We start from the raw sequence: 21,760 nt of genomic DNA, 5'->3' as shown, positions 1-21,760 counted from the left end.
TCCATATGTTGCTTATTGTTGCATTGAAAAAATACTCTCAGACAATACATAGAGTCAAGTCACAAAAATAATTGTCCACCTATGGAAGTAACTTATCTACTAGTTTTTCTCCTCAGGAGGAGGACCACAAACTTTCTTCTCTAAACACTCAGAGAAGACAAAGAAATCACCCTCTAGCATTAGACAGTGACGGATCTCCTTTGTGCAAGCAAGCCCGAAGCCACCACACCCAGCAAAAATGTCCATAACATGGTCGTCCTCATATGTGAATGTTTCTAGCAACCAACTGCGTCAAACATAATAATCAAAATTTAACGTCAAGAGATAGCATCTAACTACCAAGATGAGTGTGCTGAGTATTCATGGCTAGAAAGTTACCTGTAAAAAGTCTCAGTACGCTCTGCTCCCCCTCGAATCAAATCTCCAGCTATCCTTGTATAATTGTTAGATGAACGAGGTGGAGACTCTGTGAGGTATCTTCTTGAGGCCGAAAAGCACTCAAGAGAAACATCCTCCCCAGCCTTTCTATCATAATGAGGTGTAATGCTTTGAGCATTCTTACGATAAAACAAACCAATAGTGACATCCATCACCTATGTAAGGAAAAAATAAATCACTTAAAGAGAAGAACTCTAAATTTCATGTGCAAGCGTCATATAGAGAAGGCAACCTCACCTGCTCACCAGTCTCTGGATGCAATTATCCCCCATCACACATCAAAGTCCACGAGCGATGGAGCTGCAAACTCACTCTATTAGCCTGCATGGCAAGATCCCCCAAATGTTGTGCAAGAGACAAAGTCACCAAGAAACCCTCGTCTGCCAAGTGAACATCGGCAATTCGCCAAGGCAGTGGAAAAGTGGTTCCACTCAGGAACAACCTTTACATTACCTACACACTCAAGTTAAAATGAAAAATTACACCATAACATATATGCATTGTATAACAAAAAAGAAGCCATAAAAAAAGCTCACCTATAGTGCTATTGTGAATACCATCAACTAGCATGGACGTAGGGAAGTCTGCAAAGATCAACCTTGCCACATATTGGGAGATTTCCCCCTTCAATGAATACTCACGTCCATCATAGATTGGTGTTTTCTTGAACCACATTTCAATACTAACACAAACCAAAGGATCATGGTAAGAGTAAATTATGGTAAGTTGAGTTTTTAGAGAAATATGTAAGTCTTACCTATGCCATGCTAGGTCATCAATTGCTTCCACATCCAACAACAAAGCATCCACAAAAGTAATAAACTCCTCTCCTAAACATAAGAATGAAATTTTTAATTGCTTAGAATCTCAAAGAATGCTTAGAAAACCATAGGAGTGTCAACGGTTAATGCACACAATAATTAGAGTAATAAAAAGCAAATAAACAAGCAAAGAACGTCTACCTATGTTGCGTTTTGATGGCATCCTCTCATGTAGTGAACGACTCATGATAATAGTCTCAGAGAAGCAAGACTTTGATGCTAGGGTGGATCCTTTTGGTGGAAGAGGAATTGGAAAGCTCTCCTCCTCACCATCAGAATTTACAGGCACACATTGGGAGGGTTTTTCTATACTTTTTTAATCTTTCCTTCCACGCAAATATGGCTTGGTGGATGGCTCAATGTGTGTAGCTTGGGGTGGGATTACACCGTCATTAGAGATGTGGCTCTCTTTCAAAAAACCTTTCCATAGAAAAGTTCACAATAAAACATCAAAAAAATTCAATTTTAAACAAATTATATTAGTTTATACAAGAGATTGCAGTTCACTTACGAGCATGAATCTCTTGCTCACTCTTTGGGATAACACCTAGGGGATACTCCAACTACCATGGGCAGTGAGAGCACTCCCAAGGTGTAATACCCTTTTCCAAGAGTGTTGACGAGAACATAGTATTTTCATCCTCTTTATCTAGCCATTCTTGTACATCCTCCGGCATAGACTCTATCATCCTCAGCCGCATACAATTCAATAGCCATCTAAATGAAAAATCAATATAAAAAAGAGACAATAAAATACATTGTGAAGAAAAATTAATATTCAAACAATCCAATACCTGTACACAAGACGTTTGCTTGAATGCATCACTTTGGGTAAAGAGGCATAATCTGAAGCACTCTTCATGTTTGCTAGAACATGAGTATAAGCCAATGAAACATGTGTCTTCCTAGATGCCTTAAAAAAAACCTCAAATGTTTTTGGCAACAAAGGCCCCTCCACCTCAAACTTAACAATAACAATTACTGCTTCGCCAAACATTCCTTGCCAATAGGTCTCTTGCCTCATGTAGGCTCTAAGTTTCTTATAGTCTGCAAAATGAGCTCCCTTGGAGTCCTTAACTTTGGTCAAAATCATCATGTGAAGAATTTCTTTGCATCTATTGAAAAAATTTATAACCGTCAATCCAAAAGTTAATGTACTGATTACAATGCACACTAAAATGACAAATCAAAGTTTAAGATGAACTGAAACAAACCTCTCTATTGTGATCTTTGCGGCGCACAAGCTGTATAATTTATCCCGAGTGATTCCTACCATTTTTTTGTCATGCCAATCCTTGTCAAATAGCATAGTAAAAAATTCTTCACCATGTGCAGTATTTGCAATAGAAAGGTACTTATATCCGCTATCTCTCATTTTTTCTTCTTCGTTCTTTAAAGATTCATTCATCTTCTTTTTGAAATCCTCCCCAAGAAGACCTAAAGTTCTAAGCCTTCTCTTCTCATCAGCCAAAAAGGATTCCCATCTCCCCTTCATAGCAACACAATTATTTAACAATAATTCTATGAGCCTTAGTAACACAACGCAAACAAATCCATGAGTACATAGGCTTCCCACATGGGAACCAAAACTCCATCCATAACTTGCCACCTCTACAAGGCTTCCCACGTGGGAATTTAGGGCATTATACAAACCGTAACCCAATCCATCACTTGACAACTATGAATAGACTTCCCACATAAAAATTTAAGGCATATTTGAACGTAATTGTTATATTTATTATCCCAAACAAATTGAGCATGACATACCTTCCAAACAAGTTGAGCAATCAAGATGCACAGCGTTCAGTACCATGGCATAATCCCTTGGTTATGTCTAGCCTCCAATTTAAGCTCAACCTCCATCCAAGATTTTTGCTCAGGAGTTAGATATTCCATTATGTTCTATTTGTTAGCAATACCAAACTTCTGAAACATAAATACTTCATGTGCCAAGTTGGGTGGAGCTGTAGCACGTGAGATTCTAGAAGCAAATGTTGACGTGTAAGCAAATGAAAAAACATATTACAACCAGAGAATTGAACAACAATTAACCAAATATGCCTTACTCGTTTGTTGTATCAAGACTCAAAATCAACTCTGTTTCCTTTTTTTTATCTATCTCAATAAATTCACAACGAACTTGCACATGGTATTTTTCATCCTCAGAGTGCTCTACAAAAGAAATTTCATCCAAATTGAATTTTTAAGTGCAACAATGTATATCTAAACTCAAACAAAATAAGAAATGAAGCACTTGCCTTCTTCAATTCGTCGCATCCAAGTTTTCAATCTGTGGTTGCCATCCCAAACAAAAAAAAGTTTTCCTCGAAGATCTACCCAATCACCCACAAGATTCTTTTCAAATTTTGCATTAAGTCTTTGCCATATTGGATCCCACTTCTCAATCGTATCTTCTGTGAGATGTTTTATTTCTCCATGTCGTCCTTTAAGTGAAACAATAAAAGAACCCATTGAAGAGACATAGCCAACCCTATCGAACGTGGATGTCAACCAAGATGCATCCGAAATTTCACATCGAACAGCATCTGTAGCTATTAATCTACATAAGGGAACAAAAGGAGGCTCTGACTTTCTTTTGATATGAAATTGACTTATGACTTCATTCATCAACCCAAGAGACACATTCTCCCCAAAAACCCTGTTATGCTTTGAAAAGTCGTCTTCTTCGGTTTGGTTATTGGTCTCTGTGTGGGTAGTTTGTGGGGTGGGAGCAAAAGATGGACCAATAGTATTTGGAGTGATAGCATTGCTATTAGAAGCACCATCTATAGACCTATCCAAGGACCACGCTTCATCATCAACATATACCCATTGATTTCTTCTCTTCACAGACTTGTTTGGTGGACTCATAGGTAGAATCCTTGAGGAACCATCCTCAAGTATAACTTGCCTTCTTTGAATAACCCCAGATCGTAGAGTCATCCCCCGTGAACAATTTGATTCTCGTTTTTTCATGGAGCGTTTGGGAGCCATGAGAAAAATCGGACACCTTTATTAAAAAAAATCAATAGCATAATCAAAACTTTGTTTAGAACTATCAACTCTTTTACAAAATACTATAAGTGCAAAAATGACAAAACATTTATAATGTATAAATGCTATGATTTGAGAGAGAGAGAGAGAGAGAGAGAGAGAGAGAGAGTTAACACTTAGGAGTTAGATAGCTAGATACTCTCTTAGGTTTAACACTTGACCTTCTGCTAAAAATTAAACATAGGATAAATACCTTAGATTTTTGTATAAATCAAAGTGGTTTCAATGCCATAGGGTAAACATGTCAAAACCTGTCAAAACAAGTAACATGTCAAAAAACTAACTTAAAAAACTTATTTTGTATTGAAATAAAAAAATACATTGCAAGCTATTATCTAACATTTATGTGTAGCACAACAAAAAAAAAGAACTAAACAAGAGTTTTATTCATAAAGAAAGGCACTCAAGAGTCCATTTGATTAACTCTTCCAGAACTATGTAACATGGCTAATATTTGGAAGGGACAAGCACCTCCACCTGTGGGCCCCCCGGTGAGGCGAGAAAAAAAACACCGGTTAGTTGGCAACTTACCAGGCTCATTACTTCATCAGAAGAGAAGCCATCATCTCAACTCTTGTACTCCAAGGGGGAAATTGGGCTGTGGGAGGCACTCACATGAGATGTGGTGGAGATTGCAATAGCTAGTATTACAAATATGCTGCCTCGCCATCAAACAAGTCCAAAGGTGTGACGAGGAGAAAATGTTCTTTGACGTTATCTACAAAGGCTACCATACATGCCGATCTGCTGAGCTCGACAAAAAGTATTGGCCCTTGGCCTTCCCTCAAGGCCTAAACAACCTATTTAACTTTGCCAACAATAGCTCCTCCTTGCTTCCGGCCAGCTTAATAAACTTCTCCCACCCCATGACCATTGTCCATGCTTCACTTATGGAGGATGGCCACACACTACCGTCAACTCAAGCACTACCCAAGGCAAGCTCAACAACACTCTCATTGGTCTCTAGTGGACTTCATCACCTTATGAACACAGACATTATAAGCACGTCTCTTGATACCACCCTACAACAACATGCCCAAGAGGAATGTCAAGTGCTCAATCCCTTGGAGTATTGGTCCAACATCGAGCAATATTCAAGGCCGGAGATGTCGAGTAAGAGGCCATTCATGAAGGCTTCTCAATATGGTGGTGCCATAAGTGTAAATGAGACACATCCACAATATGGTAGTGCTATTGTAAATGAGACACATCCACAACTACTCTTAGCAAATGAGAGGCATCAGCAGAGCCTCGCAACTGAGAGACGGCACTCGCTTCTAGCAAATGAAGGGCAATTGATACCTGCAGTGAACGAGAGGCAACATATTCCTCACTTATATGGATCATTGATTGGATCCAAGCATATTGGCTCAACTACATTGCATATGAATGCAATAACTAGTCATGAGCAGACAGATGCTACCATTATCAACGGCTACCATTATCAACGTGTCGTCGTCACCAAATATTGACATTGCTCCTGCGCAAACACCTAGTCAACAAGAGCACCATCTTGGCATAGCAGGCTCCACCCTAGCATTTGACGATGATATCGATAATGACAATCTCTTCTCTGATTATTTCAAACATCTCAATCGGAATCTATGGCTATTCCTCCACTTCTGTGGCCTTGCTGGAGGAGTAAAAGGCCAAACCTCCGGAGGTTTTGAAACTCAGCGCAAACTCAGGTTTTGAAACTCAGGTTTTGACGCCCAACACAAGTAAAAGGCCAAACCTCTGCAGGTTTTGAAACTCAGGTTTTGACGCCCAGCACAAATCGTGGCCACAGTATGGTATTGCTGAGAGTTTTGCCACTCACAGCATGGCGCAGACCGAGTTGAGAAGGGTCTATTGATCTTTCCATTTCCAAGATTCAAAAGCCTTGAAAATTCCCCTCCACCTACTCGCTATCCCGTCGTTGCAAAGCATTGACACCTGGCCCCGTCCCTCCTTGCCAGCACAACCAAAAACGCTTAGAAAACCCAAAAAACGAGCACGCTATTCGTCCGCGCGTGCAGACGGACAACGTGCTTGAAATTGGACAGCGTGCACAGAAGAAGCTCACGTTGTCAGGAGTTTTTTGGAGCAAGGGATTGCGCATATGTACATATACATGCATGGTGCATCAAATAAAGAATTGCCCATTTTTCAGAGCCAGGTGGTTACGTGGGGCCCACATGTGTACAGGTAGGACAGGGTGTACATAGTGCATCAATTTTCACTATTACCAGTACCACTGTGTTTTTTCTACAATAAGGAGGAGTTGGTAGCACGTAAAACTTCTTGAGGAAGCTATCCACGGGCCGACGACATGAGGTAAGCATGTGCGTCAGATGGCATCGAGTGGCGTCAGGAGGCCGAACGGGGTCAATATTTTCACGTGGATGAATACGGACACAAAGTGGTGTTTTCTTGTGAGAGTTATGCAGAAAGGTCATCATCAGGACTACTTTTTGGGGCCACTTCATGTGGTTGCGAGACACATTATTGAAAAGAAATGAGTGCCAGGTGTGCGGATGATGCAAAAAAGGTGACAACTATGCACTGCGAGGTCAGTTTTTGGCCTGTTCAGGGTCCGTTTGAGGTCATCTAAAAGACCAAGGGTGCCCAACTAATAAATCTAAGTGTGGGAACTGAAAAAACTGAGAGAAGACCAGAAAAAACGTGGAGAAGAGAGGAGGAACAGCCGCAACTGTGTTTTTGCTCATTTTGAAGCCTGTTTTGGCCGTAAACTGCTCATCCGAGGTCAGATTTGAGCACTTTGACATTGTAGACTAGGGTTTTGGGCTGTTCCGAACACGATGGTGCTGTCCATTTTGCCAAATTCCTCACTCTTTTCTTGCTGTTTTTCTGTGTAAGTTTCTCCTATGAGCGAAGTTTCTGCTCTAGTTTGTGATTGTATCTTGCTTATTTTACCCATATTGTGTGAGCTATTTGCCCCATTGGTGTTGGCCCAAGCTCAATTGTATCTAAACATCAGAAATTCTCCTCTTTTGAGATGAGTTTTTTGGGTGTGTGTGTGTGTGTCTGTGTGGAGTGGGCAAGTGGATAGTCTCTCTCCTCTCACTCTAGAGGTGTGTTCCCTGTCTCGGCCAGGTGTGTTGTCTAAGCCGAGTGGTGCCCCATAGTGTGTGTGTGTGTGTGTGTGTGTGTGTGTGTGTATCTTTCCAAGAGTGTGTGTCGGGTCGTTATAGAGACGCTGTGTGTGTTTTCATCCCGCTCAAATTCTTTTGGTGCCCCCACTGAGGATCTTCTTCGAGTACCTTCTGCTTCGAGCTTCGAGCTTCGAGCTTCGGGATTACAGGTTGCAGGTTGCACATTACAGGTTACAGGTTACAGGGACAAGGACAGGTACAGGTACAGGTGATGCACACAGGTAGAGGTAGCTGGAGTACAGTGATATGCTAGTAGTGATGTCACTTGCAGTTGTTGTGGGTATACATCACTTGGCGCCTGTTTGAGCGCATTGTCTGCTGGATTGTACGTTACTTGTGGAAACTGCCATTGTACACATTTGTGGAGCCATACTTGGTTGTATTTGGCAGTCCCAGCCATTTCTGAGACTTGGTCTGGAAGATAGTCATTTCTGAAACTTGACTATACGCGATTTGGATTAGCCTTCGTGTGAGGGTCGATAGCGTGAGGTTTTTATTCAGCTGGGGGTTTCTCAAATGTAGAGATCCTTTCGGTGATATAGGTAGCTGGAGCACCCTTTTTGTGACCTCGCCATAGGCTATGTACTAGTGAGTCCTACTTGATGCTCGGGTTCTATTGTTGACAGTTTATGCATACATATACAGTCTATATTTTGGGTTCCTAATGCTCTATTTCTGGGGAAACTCTGCCAAAATTGTTTCAAGTTATGATGGCTAGTGTTTTGGTCTTTTGAGCCATTTAAGCTGTTATGCTGCTGAAATTTTGGCAAAATCAGAAGTTAAGTCAGGTGTGCCTTCTTGAGAGCTTCATGGTTGGCTTTAATGGATGATCAAAATGGCCCTCAATTCACTCCATTTCATTTAACTCAAAGAATCCAGATAAATGTTCATGTGTCCAGGAAGACTTTTTTCCCAGCAGCGCATAGTCTTTATGTTTGGGCCAAGAAGATTACGAGAGATCTTGGAATGTCCTTTGCCTGTTGTAATTCCGATGATCAACTATGAAAACTCATTTGATGTGCATGTATTTGTCCTTATCTAAAGTTGAGCTCCATTGAAGTTTCTGGGGATTGGGTAGTCAAACGTTTTGGGTTCTTGCACGTGTGTTCAAAGGGGTTCTCAAAGCATTGTAACTTGGGTAGCCATGGCTTTCTCTTATCCGGAGTTTCATGGAAGAAGTGATGAAGATGTGGAAGATTTTTTGGAAAAGATGGAGGTTGCCTGCATTAGCAACCGGATTCATGACCCTGCGCAGATGTTACGCCTTCTCCAAATTTGTTTGAACAGTGATGCACGAGTTTGGTCTAAAGCATTTGAAGAGGAGTTGCATGTGGCTGATCCACCTGTAAGGTTGACTTGGGACAATCTAAGGCATGGGTTGGAAGTGGAGTTTGTGAAGATAGAAGATCCTGACAAAGTGTGGCAAGAAGTACAAGGTTTGGTTCAAAAGGAAGGTGAGCCAGTAGATGCGTACATACGTAAGTTCTCATTGGCATGGGAGTGGATGTGCAAGGCCTTAGCACCACAGGTACCCCCGCCTGACACGATGAAGAAGGACAGGTTCTTGGATGGTCTTTGGGAGAATATACGTTGGAGAGTGGAGCTAAAGAAGCCTAGGACATATGAAGATGCACTAGAGGTAGCAAGGAACAAAGAGTGGAAGTTGAGGAAAATGAGCCAATTAGGGGTGGAGTCTTTGCCCATGAGGTCTGAATTTCAGCCTATGGACTCTTTACAAGGTCGCATGTCAGGGGTTCATCATGAACCAGTGGTTCCTGTTACTACTCAGGTTATGCCAGCAGCGGTCACTACATTGGTGCAAGATGATGGGCTAAGGCAAGACATGAGGCAAGTGGTATATTTGATGAAGAATCTCAGCCTAAACATGCTAGGTCAAGTGGGAAATAATCGAGGTCGAGGGAGGTATGCAAATCAGCCAGGAGGTGAAGAAAGACCTAGGAATGGTGTTGGACAAAGCAATGGTAGGTTTTGGAGGCAGACGCCCACCTGTTACAATTGTGGAGAGTTGGGTCACATCAGCCCGCAATGTGATAAGTCACCAAGGATGGGGGGAGACATGTATCCATTGCCAAGACAGATGTTAACTAGGTCAAATGATTATGGCATCGAAATTAAGGGAGACGAAGGAACTAGTGGACTGACCCAGGAGGAAAAAGGAAAGACAAAAGTGCTAAGTGTAGTCACCTTGGAGAAGGCATCAAAGCTAGAGGATACATTAGTGATGCCTATTGGGAAGAGGAACACAGAGGAAAAGAAAGGAAGAAGTTCCCCAGGTCCTAGTAAGAAGAAAGGAAAGAGCCATGAAGGCGAGGATGTCAAGGCCAAGAGGAAAAGGAGAGCTCGTCGAAAGTTTCATGTTTCAGATTTTCCACTAGGGGATGGGCAATTAAGCTATGACTTGAAGGAGGATCTGACGAGCAGGAAGGCAGATGTTACTTTTGGGCAGCTTATAGAGATGGTGCCTAAGCTAAAGCGGCAGTGGAAGAGGATGGTTAACCCAATGGAGAAAGAGCCAAAGAGAGGTTCAGTAAAGGTGTTGGCAATGGATGAGCTACCAGACATTTGTCCAATAGTAGATGTGTGGCATAAAAGGAAAAATTTGGGACAAGGTTATGTGGATGGCGGAGCCCAAATATGCGTCATAACACACTCATGCGTTGAGAAGATGGGTCTCATAGTGGCTGGGGTGTCAGGGTTTCGGATCAGATTGACAAACCATCAAAAAGTAAAATGCTTGGGTGTTGTAAAGACCTTAGAAGTGGAGGCATATGATGCAAAGGCAGTGGTTGATTTTCATGTGATGCCAGCAGGGTTGGGAGAATATCCTATTATACTGGGCAGACCATGGTTACGTGCAGTGGGAGTTGTTCAAGATTGGTGACATGGTACGATTAGCCTCTATGGAAAGACAGGTACCAAGAAGCTTTATAATATGGATACAAGGAAACGATTAGAGGAGCTTTATGAAGATGAGGATGAGTCTAGTGCTGAAGACTCTTCCACGGTGACAGATGAGGACAGTGATAGCACTACCAGCAGTGATGAGGATGCTGATGTTGCATTTCTTTTGATGGACAAAGAAATCCAAGAGTTTGGTTTAGTTGTATTTGCGAATGAGGTTGAAGATGAAAGTGAAGGGCCTTATGAAGTGATTGAAGGGCTGATGCAAACCAAGGTTGAGTTGTCAAAGAAGCAGGAATTGATGACACAAATGATCAATGGAGACCTCTCAATTATGGAGAAGGATATATATTTGCACATGCTGGCTAGTTTTCCTGATTTGTTCATTACTTCATATGAAGAGATCAGAGGGTTCAAGGGCAAAGAGATGCATATAGAGCTGAAGGAAGGTGCTAAGCCAGTGTGGCAAAGGCTAAGAAGGATGGGTCAAGATCAAATGGAAGCCTTGCGAGAAGAGGTGGACAAATTATTGAAGGCAGGGTTCATAGACCCTGTGGAGACCACAGAATGGGTGAGTCCAGTTGTAGTCAGTCCAAAGAAGGATGGGAAGTGGAGAATTTGTGTAGATTTTAAACCCTTAAACACAGCCACTAAGAAGAACCCATATCCTCTTCCATTCATTGATCAAATCTTGGATTCAGTGGCAGGTTATGAGAGGTATAGTGTGTGTGATGGTTTTTTAGGCTATTTTCAATTGAAGATTTCTCTTAAAGACCTCACAAAGACAACTTTTATTACGCCATGGGGCTGCTATTGCTACACAGTATTGCCATTTGGGTTGTCAAATGGACCTTCCTTCTATCAAGAGAGAGAAAATTGGGTGTTGGAACCATTCATTGGTAGTTGTGTTAAAGCTTTTATGGATGACTTCTGTGTTTATAGCAATAGGGCTGAACACCATGAGAAGCTGCAGATGGTATTGGCTCGATATGATGAATGTGGAGGACAACTAAATCCAAAGAAATTTCATCTAGCACAGCCAAGGGTGAAGTTATTGGGCCACATGGTGTCAGAAAATGGCATTGAGGCTGATCCAGACAAGGTTAAGTCTATTATTCTTCTTCCATCACCTACGAGTACGAAGCAATTGGCAACCTTTATACACAAAGTGAAGTACATGGCAAGGTTTATTCCATTGTCTTCTTAGATTCTTTATCCATTACAACAAGTGGCAAAGCATGATCCATTGCAATGGGATGACAAGTGTGAAGAAGTGTTTCAAGAGGTGAAAGAGGTGTTAGGGGGTTTGTCAGCCATGCAGGCTCCTGATTGGGAGAAAGTTTTTTATGTAAATCCCTCAGTAGGGGATGATGCCATTGGAGCCATGCTATTGCAAAAGGAGAAGGGCAGCCCTTATATGAGGCCAGTGTATTGTGCAAGCCGAGTGAAGTTGGTAGCGGAGAGAAAGTTCTCGAAAGTAGAGCTAGTGATGGCTAGTGTAATATATGCTTGTCGACGATTTTGTCATTACTAGCTACCACGGCCTTTTGTTTTCTTGACGAGTTATGCCTTTTTGCCACAGTTAATTAATGGTACTAACATGTCAAATGTGGTGAAGAAATGGGTAATTGAGCTGCAAGAGTTTGAGTTCTCTTTTCTAGTGGAAGATAGTACAAGGGCTACCCTAGCTGATTTGTTGACCTACAAGGAGAATCCGCTTATTGTTAAGGAAGAGGTGGTGAGAAAGGGGTTAATTTTATTTGCGAGTTAATCAATTCGTGTTTTTTTGCTACAGGTGATGCTTTTTCGAGTTTATAAAAGCATGGATTCCACTCATATGTATGCTCTCTAAGGTGGCGTTGTGGTATGTTAAATAAGTACCGAGGGAAGGAGAGAGAAGAAGGATTAGATGGAGAGAGAAAAACATACTTGTGAAATAGAGATAGGATCGGGGTGTGAGAGTACCGACAACGAGAGAGAGAGAGAGAGAGAGAGAGAGAGAGAGAGAGAGAGAGAGAGAGAGAGAGAGCCTGAGAGTGGGAGATGAGGGGGAGAGGAAAGATAGGTTCAAAATGAAAAAAGTACGGCTAAAGTTTGGGCAATAAGGTTCTCAAGCCGGTTCAAATTATTTCATTTAGTAACTTGGTATAGAATTGTCTATGTGTTGGTTTAATGTATATATTTTATAAATATCCTACATTTTAATTGAGATGAAAGTGGAGTTAAGTAAAAGTGGAGTTTTGTTGTGAAGAAGGAGGTTGTGTGCACGTTTTCTACTCACATGTGTGTGTGTGTGTGTGTGTGTGTGAGAGAGAGAGAGAGAGAGAGAGAGAGAGAGTGGGAGATGAGGGGGAGAGAGGAAAGATAGGTTCAAAATGAAAAAAGTCCGGCTCAAGTTTGGGCAAGAAGGTTCTCAAGCCGGTTCAAATTATTTCATTTAGTATCTTGGTATAGAATTGTTTATGTGTTGGTTTAATTTATATATTTTATAAATATCCCACATTTTAATTGAGATGAAAGTGGAGTTTTGTTGTGAAGAAGGAGGTTGTGTGCACGTTTTCTACTCACGTGTGTGTGTGTGTGTGTGTGTGTGTGTGAGAGAGAGAGAGAGAGAGAGAGAGAGAGAGAGAGAGAGATAGAGAGAGAGTTTTCCTGTTCATATGCGTGTGAAAAGGTTCCAAAGCCGGGTCCACAAATAATGTTTTCCGAGCCCTTAGAGAGGCAGTTTGTGGTGGTTACTCATTGCACTATTATATGCCTATAGTATTCATAGAAGAATAATAATCATAGTGTTTCCCGAGCCCTTAGAGAGGCAGTTAGTGTTGTCTACTCATTGCACTTTTAGATGCTTATAAATCTTATAGGGGAATAATAATCGTAGTGACAAATCATGCATATTTTATTGCACACCCCACTTTAAAAGTTAGTGGTGGAGTAGTAGACGATTATAATATTCATATTGACAAATCATGCATATATTATTGCACGTTCCAATTTAGCAGTTAGCATATGCTGCGTGGGACCCCTCATGTCACTAACACATGCCACTCTTCCATCACTATCAATGCTTTTTGAGAGCATGGTGCTTTAGCCTATATAAATGTTACAAGGCAAGCACCATATGCTGCACAAGTGAATCGGAGGTGCTAATCAAGAGAGATTTTTTCATTTTCCCTGTACTTATACAATGCCTATAGGATATGCTAGTACTGGTAATGAGGTAGTTGCAAAAATCCATGAAGAGCTTCACAAACTCCCCCCCAATGCACCCCTTGAAGAAAAGAAGACGTTTACACAAAGAGAGCGTGACACAAACAAGGCGATCCGGATGTTCAACCACCTTAATCGCGCTCGCAACACCGGAGACCAGGAACTCAATGATGGCTTTGAGACAATGCGAGAAGATCTGGGCAAGTGGGAGACATGGGGGTACATAGCTCTCGAAGGGCCGCTTTACAGGCGGAGATTGACCATTTGCTTGTCTGCAAACGCACAATCAACCTGGTCGAGATCTCTAGATCTAATGTGGTAGAAGATTGAGGCAAGATTTAAATAAATATGCACTAAATAATATAGTTAAATAAATATGCACTAGCACATGATAAATTGTACTAGTGTGATGCAAGTTGTACAGTGTGTGTGTGTGTGTGCAGGTTTGATTCCCTACGTAATCATGTAAACAACTTATTTTAATTATATGATGCTTATTTTAACTATATGATGGTGTTCCACTCTTCAGTGCCTTGGCGAGAATAATTCATATGTCTCTGTCTGACTTATTATTATTGAAGTAGCTGTGATACTTTTAATCGGCCTAGTCTACTAACACATCTTCAAGATCTGTCATAATTTAGGGTATTGTTGATATCTTGTAGCTAAACTGAACCATCAAATGTAACTACAAGCTGTTTGAAAGCCAAAAATGTAAAGAAAATCTATGTGAGTTTTTTATATAATGCAAGAAAAAGATGAGCATGTCTTTAGTATTTACCCTACTTTTAGTAGAATATACTTTCCTGTCCATGTAGGTGTTGTTGCAAACAAGGATGAATGCCTAATAAGCCAATTTGAAACTAGGAATCTAAAAAATATTGATGGTTGTACTTGTTTGGGAGAAGACCTCAAAGTAATGAAACACGCATAGACTCTTGCATATAAAATAGTAATTCAGAACACTTTACTGAGTTGAAGAACTGCACACGTACATAAACACACACATATAAATAACTATATATATTGTATAAACAAGTACTTAAAAACACTTTACCGAAAGGAAGATCTCCTTACGTACATAAACACACACATATAAATAAATAAATAAAAGATATTATATATATAATATAAATATTATATATAAAACTATATATATTCTTAGACTGACAGTGTAAAGAAATACTGACAAGCAAATGAAATTTTGATAGCATAACAACGTGAAAAATAAAAATAAAACCATTCCATACTTGCTTCTGTGAAAGCTTGCCTAACTTTTGTTAAGCTTTCCTATTCTATACTTGCTTCCGTGAAGCTTGCCTAGCTTTTGTGTATACATGAAACCATGATTATGTTTCTACACATGAACAAAAAGCATGATTATATTCACAAGAAATCAAAATTTCGACAGCATAACGGCGCGAAAATACAAACAAAAAAATTTTCCATTCCATACTTGCTTCCGCGAAGCTTGACTAACTTTTCTGTATACGTGAAATCATGATTATGTTTTCAAACATGAACAAAAAGCATGATGATATTGATAAGCAATCAAAATTTCGGTAGCATAACGGTATGAAAATTCAAACTAAAAAAATTCCCATTCCATACTTGCTTCCGTGCAGCAGCGAATGCTCACGGGAAGAAGAAATTACATAAGCAAAAAAGCCTATGTTGGTATATTACTTTGGTAAATCCAAAGCTCTCAACAAACTTCTATCTAGTATAATAAATATGAAATCATGGCTGAATTGATAAGGACGATCAACACCAACAACATGTCTTCAGTAATACCAAAAAAGTGGCACCCAAACACCATGGTCACATGTCGTTCCATAAAAATCACAAACTAGAAAAAATGATAGATAATACCAATGTTGATGTCAATCAAGGGCAATGTGATCCGGGCTCATATTGTTTCCAATCAGTCTCCTCATCACTATCTGCATCAACTGCTGAAATAGCACGTACACATGGAGCCTTGAAGCGTGAAAGATGTTGATGGAAGACCTCTGGATCACTATCTATGCAGAGACAATGTCTAGACAACTCAACGCAAACATTGCCCAAGCCACCACATCCAGAAAACATATCAACAATGTAGGTGTGCTCCGCAGTAAATGTCCGCACAAGCCAGCTAAAAAAAGCAAAAAATATGCGTATTTTTACTTTATGTAACATATTCTAATAACGCATAGTAGGAAGCATATATTCTTACCGAAAGAAGTCAAGGCTACGCTCGGCGGCACCTCTAAGAGCGTGTCCTCCAATGTACTCTCCGTCGACGCGCTCCACCAGTATTCCGGACTTGGCATCGAAAGAGTTGTTGTCCACGCTCTCTCCATCTCGTCGATCGTAGATAGGACGTTAACCCTTACGATAAAACAATCCTAGCAATAGTGTTTCCACCTACAAATTACAACTAGAATGTGATCTAATTGAAGAAAACTACAAGCATGCTTTTCAATCAACAAATAAATTTACTTACTCTCTCAATGTCAATGGTCTTTCGCACATAACCATCGGGGATCAAAATAAGGATGGTGTGCATCATTTTGAATCCCATCTCGATGGCATGGCTAGACACAATGCCAAAGTGATCAGTGGAGCTTAGGGTGATGTACCACCCATTGTCTGCCACATACTTTGAAGCTATTACGGCCACTTTCTTACTTAATTTTCGAGAGAATTGATTCCATGGAGGGACCTGTATAATACGCATTGTTAATTTAATTAAAGTTCCAAAACTATCATAGACTGTCCATTGTGGTTTTGAAGGATGCATACCTCGTTCTCTGAAAAATTTTCAACTTTAAAGTTTGTTGAAAAATCCGCAAACAAAAGAGAGGCCACTTCATTGCTCTTTTCCCCATCAACATGGGCTGAATGAAGAAAATCCAAGATCCTGCATACGATCAAATAAATGTATTTCAAACATTCACAACACACACCACACATAGTTAGTCTTTCTTTTCACATGTGTTTACCATTTCTCATCATCGAGAGAAATTTTGTAAACATCTAGCATGTTCCCAATAACGTTCACATCACAATCTATGGAAGGCACTGCATAATCAGAAAATAAAATATTTCATCAAGAATTGTTGAGTAGAAAGAAAGTGACAGCTAGATATCTATACAAGCAAGTTTACCTGTGGAGCCTTGAGCACCTTTTTGGTTCTTTTTGGGAGACTTCTTGGGCTTCTTGGATCTAACAAAATCCAATCGTTTCTTTATAGAGGAGATTGTACTATTGTTTACTCTTTTCGAAGAGGTGGCTTTCTTGGAAGCTGAGCCAATCTCCTCAATACCATTTTCATTTCTTTCAAGAACGTGCTCTAAAGCAAACAAAAATATATTTCTGACAAACATAATCTAAATAGTATGAGCACTTTAACAATTTTGTAGTTTTTATAAATGCCAAAAATAACCTTTATATAAGTTCCCTTCATCACGTGGGTAGGTGCCTCGAGTGTAATCTAGCCACCAAGGGCAATACTCAATTTCCCAAGCAATCAAACCATAATCTCTCATCCATAGTGGATACATACACTCCTCACAAGAGAGGTCCCTCCAACTTTCAATAGCAATTGGCAACTTCTCCAACAAAGTTTGATCGTAAAGCTGAATTAGCCATCTACATAAAATGCAGTTAACTTTATTTGAGCTCCTTTCCTAAGTGACTTATTTATTATACAAACTCTAAGTAAAAAATAGAATAACAACCATAAAGATATCAATTGTATTACCTGAATAATACTCTCCTTGAAGATTCCATAAGCTCTGGAACTTTTTCATCCGACTCTTTTGTGTTGAGCTTACTCCAAAGCTCCACAAAAGCTTTATCAATGTGGTCCCTCAATTGGTGATGAAACCATGCTTCAAAGCCCTCCGGCATTTCTTCAATCATTTTCCCTTTGATCCTCAAGCATTGCTTCAAGATACTTCCCCAATACCACTCTTTATGCAAGTACATTCTAAATTTCATTGCACTAATATAACGCTCAGAAGTAACATCATCTACACGGCAATGCATCAAAGAGTGCAATATTTCCTTTTTCCTATAGAGCAAACAATAAACAAACCATAAATGCATTGATTCATTTGATGATTTCATGTGTATTTTTTATCCAAAAATTATTACCTCTCTGGTGATATTTCAGAAGTTGCCAAAGAGTGGACTTTGTCTCTTGTAAGGCCCACTTGATCCTTTTCTCTTATCCAATTGAAGTTAAATAATAAAGAGAAGAACCCTTGGCCATTGGCGGGGTTGGCAATGGCCCACATCTATGTTACATTAGCACGAGATCAAATCAAATCAATTTTTCAATCAAATATATCAAATTCAAATGACATGTCAACTTACAATTTTGTAGAAATTCAAACATAAACGGGGAGAAGAGAAAGTGTTTACCTTATAAGCTCTTTCTTTGAATATTTTTTCTACTCTTCCTCGAGCAACCATTTCCTTTTCTGGCAGTGAAATCGAGGGATCATTGATCTCTTGCATCTCTTTGATAAGAGACAAGTCAAAGTCTTCCTTTTGTAGAGCAAATGAAAAAAAAAAGTAAGATTTTACAAAATAATGTCAAGCTTTAGAAATTACATAAAAAGTGTACTTTAAGGCAAAAAAATATACCTTCCATATGAGCATTTCTAATAAAAGAGCAGGAGCGTTGTACCAACTCCCTTTAGATGCCTTCTTCTCACAAGCAAGCTCTTCCTCTATCCATCGAATCCAATCTTGGGGAAAGTATTTCATTAAAGAATCTTTGCTTGCCACAGCCAGTTTTTGGAACAAGAAGGTCTCCTGCCCAAAATTTGTGCTCACAGTGGTTCTACCAATCCTAAACCACAATATCTTAAATTAAATGGCAGTAGAATGACATCGATAAAGTAATAGCAATAACGTTCAAAACAACAAATGTGCTTACTCATTTTGAGAGCGCAAAGCTAGCATAAGCTCCCCCTCTGCACTTCTATCAACAAAGACAAATTGACATTTCACAGAACTTTATCATTGAAAATTCTACAACAACAAAAAAGAAAATTAGAAAGCATAGAGTAATACAAGTCAACTTTACATTAAACAAAAAAGAAATCACTTACGTGTTTTTATTAAGCGCATCCAAGTTTTCAAACGGTGATTACCATCCCAAACGGGCCCATCCATCTTTGTCTAAGTCGGAAACATAATGTTGATCATGGCCTGGCTTCTTAAATGACACAAGAAATGGAGCTCCAAGCACACTGTATCCAGACATCTCAAACCTTTTCACCAAGCCCTCAGTGCCTAGACCCACTGCTCTAATGGCTTCATTTTCCATCAATCTACAAAGAGGAATTCCAGGAGGTTCCCCACCTCTCTTTACAATAAAACCCTCTACAATCTCCTCTAATATTCGACCATAAACATCCTTTCCAAATACTGTTGGATGATTGGGAGGTTTAGCAACAATTGTTGTTGCTTTAGACACGCTGTGAGCCACCAATTCACCTTGTGTAGCATGAATATCTATGAACACCTCTTCTTCATGCACATCACTCAATATATCCTCTTCTTCATGCACATCACCCAAAATATCCTCCTTTCGATGGACATTGGAAGAAGCAATGGAAGATCGTGCATTGGCCCTATGCCCTGTAGTGCCAGACCTTAATGTGTATCCTACTCCTACAAGCAAAAAACAATAAGAACACAAATAGTTTAGTGAGTATGATGAGACAAAAGAAAAGAAAAAAAATAGCTTAATGTATTTGAACTTACTTTGAGAGATACCTGTCCTACCACGTTTAGATGGTGTACGAGCCATAATCTATTAACCACAGACAACAAAAATCTTCTTAGCAATGACAATACAAATATAAAATTCTAAATTTCGGCAGCATAACGGCGTAAAATGCAAACTAAAAAAAAAAAAACATTCTCAACTTGCTCATGGCAAGGAAAAATACAAATCCACTTTGACATTTGTATACCTCTTCTCTACAACGACTTGTTCTTACATCATTGTAATTGTTACTGTAAGTGTGTATGCAAGTGTGTTAAAGTGTGTGAATGCAAGTGTTTATATGTGTGTGTGTGTGGATGTATGCATGATTGTGTGTGTGAATGTAAGTGTAATATGTGTGTGTCTTTATGCATGATTGTGTATGTGTTTGTGCTATGTATGCAAGTGTGTTGATGTTGTGAATGCAAGTGTTTATATATGTGTATGTGTGTATGTATGCAAGTGTGTTGATGTTGTGAATGCAAGTGTTTATATATGTGGGTGTATGTATGTATGTATGTGTGTGTATGCAAGTGGATGTGTGCATGATTATGTGTGTGTGAATGCATGTAAGTGTAATATGTGTGTGTATGCAAGTGTGTTGATGTTGTGAATAAAAGTGTTTATATATGTGTATGTGTGTATATGCTTGACAATACAAATATAAAATTCTAAATTTCGGCAGCATAACGGCGTAAAATGTAAATTACAAAAAAACCATTCTCAACTTGCTCATGGCAAGGAAAAATACAAATCCACTTTGACATTTGTATACCTCTTCTCTACAACGACTTGCTCTTACATCATTGTAATTGTTACTCTAAGTGTGTTTAATATGTGTGTATGCAAGTGTGTTGATGTGTGTGAATGCAAGTGTTTATATGTGTGTGTGTGTGTGGATGTATGCATGATTGTGTATGTGTGTGTGAATGTAATTGTAATATGTGTGTGTCTGTATGCATGATTGTGTGTGTGTTTGTGCTATGTATGCAAGTGTGTTGATGTTGTGAATGCAAGTGTTTATATGTGTATGTGTGTATGTATGCAAGTGTGTTGATGTTGTGAATGCAAGTGTTTATATATGTGGGTGTATGTATGTATGTATGTGTGTGTATGCAAGTGTAATGTGTGTGCGTAAACATGACTGTGTGTGTGTTTGTGCTATGTGTGCAAGTGTTTTGATGTGTGTGTATCACTGTGTGTGTGAGAGTGTGTATGTGTGTGTGTGCTTACCTGGACACGCTCGCCCGATCCACCGGAGGAGGTCCAATGGAAGCTCCATTGGAGCTCCTCCATGCCTTGAAAGGCATGGTGAGAAAGCAGCGCGCGCGCTTCCCTCTCACCATGCCTTGAAAGGTATGGAGGAGCTCCAATGGAGCTCCTATTGGAGCTCCCCCATGCCTTGAAAGGCATGGTGAGAAGGCAGCGCGCACGCTGCCCTCTCACCATGCCTTTCAAGGCATGAAGGAGCTCCAATGGAGCTCCATTGGAGCTCCTCCATGCCTTGAAAGGCATGGTGAGAAGGCAGCGCGCGAGCTCGCCCATGCCTTGAAAGGCATGGTGAGAAGCCAGCGCACGCGCTGCCCTCTCACCATGCCTTTCAAGGCATGGAGGAGCTCCAATGGAGCTCCTATTAGAGCTCCCCCATGCCTTGAAAGGCATGGGGGAGCTCTAACAGGAGCTCCAATAGGAGCTCCATTGGACCTCCTCCGGTGGATCGAGCGAGCGTGTGCAGGTAAGTACACACACACACACACACACACACACACACACACACACACACACGTGAGTAGAAAATCTACACACACACACACACACACACACACACACACACACACGTGAGTAGAAAATCTACACACACACACACACACACACAGTACCTTGTCTTCTCTTACTCCTTCTTCTTCACAGCAAAACTCCACTTTCTCTTCACTCCACTTTCATCTCCTTCTTCACAGAAAAACTTCACTTTCACTTCACTCCACTTCAATCTCAATTAAAACTCGATTTAAACTTCATTCCACTTTCATCTCAACTACTACTTTTTTCACACACACCATATATTACAAAAATGATATTGTGGTATAAACACTCACACACACACATTCATTTATATATATATATGTATATACACACACAAAGATATACACAAAATGGATTCATATATATAGTTTTACTAAAAAAATACTATGTTTTTTACACACACACACACAACCATATATTTAAAAAAATGATTGTATGTGTTTGTGTGTATTAAAAACGTAGTATTCTTAAAGTTAAGTCATGCACACACACACACACACACACACACAAAATGTAAAAACTATGTGCACAGTTAAATATGTTATGTGCACATACACTCAACTTAAATATCTTAACTTAAAAAAAT

The 21,760-nt window shown here is 39.9% G+C and overlaps 2 pseudogenes; one reads left to right on the top strand and one right to left on the bottom strand.

Annotated features, from left to right (window-relative positions):
* Window positions 1-99: 99 nt before the first annotated feature.
* LOC147440892 (uncharacterized) lies at window positions 100-4,253 on the bottom strand (annotated as a pseudogene).
* Window positions 4,254-4,756: 503 nt separating this feature from the next.
* On the top strand, window positions 4,757-6,008 carry LOC147440891 (uncharacterized; annotated as a pseudogene).
* Window positions 6,009-21,760: the final 15,752 nt, after the last annotated feature.

This window comes from Adiantum capillus-veneris, chromosome 15 (genome assembly GCF_014529385.1).
Source record: "Adiantum capillus-veneris isolate H3 chromosome 15, ASM1452938v2, whole genome shotgun sequence".
NCBI lineage: Eukaryota > Viridiplantae > Streptophyta > Polypodiopsida > Polypodiales > Pteridaceae > Adiantum > Adiantum capillus-veneris.
This window is presented reverse-complemented; position numbering and strand designations above follow the sequence as displayed.